Raw genomic sequence first — 3,216 nt, 5'->3', positions numbered from 1 at the left:
TGTTGCTTTGACAGGACATTCAAGGAACTATGACAGAAAATGGAAACTGTGACCAAAGAAAAAGAGATGTAAAGATGTCTAACTAGAAAGATGCTAAAGGAAAATGAAAGAAAGAAAAACCACAGAACAGATAAATATTTTCCTTTTAAATTTATTTTTAATTAAGAAATAATAATTGTGTATATTTACGGGGTACAATGTGATGTTTTGATCTATGTATACATTATAGAAAGGTTCACTCAAGCTAATTAACCCTATTTCACAAATATGGTTTCAATATTCTTATCGTGCCTAGTAATGAAATGTGTTAGGAAGCACTGAACACATAACAACATGAGCTTTCTGTAAGCAGCATTTAAGAGCTCTGCTTTTCAAGGTGGTTTTATGTGTAACCTGAAGGGCATGTTGATGTGGACAGCTTCCAGTACCAGCAGTTTTTATTCACTGTATTTGAAACCCGTGACTCCTGCTTAATGGCTTTAAAAAAAATGTAACATTAGGCTTTTGATAAAAGATTGAACTACATGAAATTCTTGTTCACAACTTGAGACAGAAAGTATGAGCACACAAACACATATACACACATACATCAGAGATATTGGAAGGAGCTGGAAGGAGATTAAATAAAATAATTACTGGATATTGAAAAGAATTTTTTCTTCTTTTGAGGGAAGGTCTCCCTCTGTTGCCCTGGCTGGTGAGCAGTGATGCAATCTCTGCTTACTGCAACCTTTGCCTCCTAGGCTCAAGCAATCCTCCCACCTCAGCCTCCCAAGTGGCTGGGACTACAGGCATGTGCCAGCAGGCCCGGCTAATTTTTGTGCTTTTTTAGTAGAGATGAGATCTCACCTTATTGCCCAGGCTGGTCTTGAACTCCTGAGCTCAAGCGAGCTTCCTGCCTCAGCCTCCCAAAGTGCTGGGATTACAGACATGAATCACCGTGCCCAGCTGCAGGAAAATTCTAACTAAATACTTTACAATTTTTCCTTTACCAAGAATGAGTTATTTCCTTACATGGTATAACTATTTCCTGGAGCCTGAAATAGGTTTTGAAAACTGTGACACTGTAAACTGTTCCCCACATCACTGATATTAAATTGACATCTGCAGGGAATAAAATTGAGTACTTCTAGTCTGAGAACTGGTACTTTCACACAATTCGTAAAAGGGGTCTACAGACGTGCAGATAACTTCATTCTAGGCTGGTGTTGAAAACTTTTACACTTCAATAGCAATACGGAACTACAAGAAATATTTTATTTAAAAAATAGCTTTATCACACTGTGGGTGGTCACACTTGCTTTCTCTCCTCTTAGGCTGATACACTATGTTTTGGTTTATACCAGTTTATTTAACAAAAACATGCACATGCCTGCTTTTTCCCAAGACTCTCCTTAAAAAGTTTTTACTGGAAGTGAAGATGGTCGGGGAGAGGCTATTTTTCCTATGTCCTGTGTTCATCTGAATGAAACCAACATTTCCATTGTACCTATTTATTTATTGCTTCTATAACCTATCTCTTTAGCTTTTCATTAATTCTTTATTCTTACTTTCCTGGGGCAGGGGCTTGGGGGAAACTGGATCCCTCATATCTCAGGGAATTACCCTCTTTAGAAGCAAATACCCAGTCCCTGGCATACTACAAAGACTCAAATGGTAACTATTATTATTAGGAAATATCATTATTTTCTTTTTGATCAGACAGATTACATGTTCTCCAAGAAAATGGGCTCTCAAACAAGTTTTATACTTTATAACTAAAAATAATCATGTATTAAGAGCAGCTAGTTTTGAAATGCACATTTTCCCCAACATCAACTTTTAGAGTTAAAGGTCAAATTATATGGGTAATCGGTCTTACATAGCAATAAATGGCCAAGTTTTTTCCCCATAATGAGCCCAAACAGACATAAGTTTAAAACGTTTTTCTATTATCTGATGGTGTTTACAGCATCTTATTTTGGACTTGTGGATTTTTCCAAAGCCACTGTGTGAAAGTCACTCTATCTCTAGCTCCTATAAACTGACATAGCAAATTACTTCTACTATTTCATTGTAATTCACAGCCCAATAAGCTTGCCTAAAAATGTAACTATAACTTTCCAAAGTTTCCATAACTCGCTATGATCGCCAACTCTTAAGACTGAGGGATAAATCATAGAGACAGAAAATTAACAAAGATATTCAGGATTTGAACTCAGCTCTGGATCAAGTGGACCGATAGATATCTACAGAACTCTCCACCCCAAAACAACAGAATATACATTCTTCCTGGCGCCACATGGCACTTACTCTAAAATTAATCACATAATTGGAAGTAAATCCCTCATCAGTAAATGCAAAAGAACTGAAATCATAACAGTCTTGTAAACTAGTTCAGCCATTGTGGAAGATGATGTGGCGATTCCTCAAAGATCTAGAACCAGAAATACCATTTGACCCAGCAATCCCATTATTGGGTATATACCCAAAGGAATATAAATCATTCTATTATAAAGATACATGCATGTGTATGTTCATTGCAGCAATATTCACAATAGCAAAGACATGGAATCAACCCAAATACCCATCAATGATACGCTGGATAAAGAAAATGTGGCACATATACACCATGGAATACTATGCATCCATAAAAAGGAATGAGATCATGTCCTTTGCAGGGACATGGATGGAGCTGGAAGCCATTAATCTCAGCAAACTAACGCAGCAACAGAAAACCAAACACTATATGTTCTCATGTTCTCACTTAAAAGTGGAACCTGAAGAATGGGAACACATGGACATGGGGAGGGGAACAACACATCCTGGGGCATGTCAGGGAGTAGGGTGGAGGGAAGGAGAGCTTTAGGAAAAATAGCTAATGCATGCTGGGCTCAATACCTAGGTGACGGGTTGACAGATGCAGCAAACCACCATGGTACACATTTACCTATGTAACAAACCTGCACATCCTGCATATGTACCCTGGAACTTAAAGTTAAAATTAATTTTTTGAAAGACTGTGGGGTGATGATAGGGAAGTGAACAAACAATACAGTTGTGTTCTACTGTGTAGGTTTGATATGCAGAAAAGAATTCTATACTCCTACATCCTAAGATACTTTTACTAGGGCATTGCTGCATAATTATCTCCACTCAGCTTCCAATATTTTCTTCCTTTGTCTGGGAACTGGTCTCTCTCTCATTTACTCTTTGAAGTTGAGAATAATTAAAAAG

The sequence above is a fragment of the Colobus angolensis genome, unplaced genomic scaffold, assembly GCF_000951035.1.
Source record: "Colobus angolensis palliatus isolate OR3802 unplaced genomic scaffold, Cang.pa_1.0 Scaffold444, whole genome shotgun sequence".
NCBI lineage: Eukaryota > Metazoa > Chordata > Mammalia > Primates > Cercopithecidae > Colobus > Colobus angolensis.
This window is presented reverse-complemented; position numbering follows the sequence as displayed.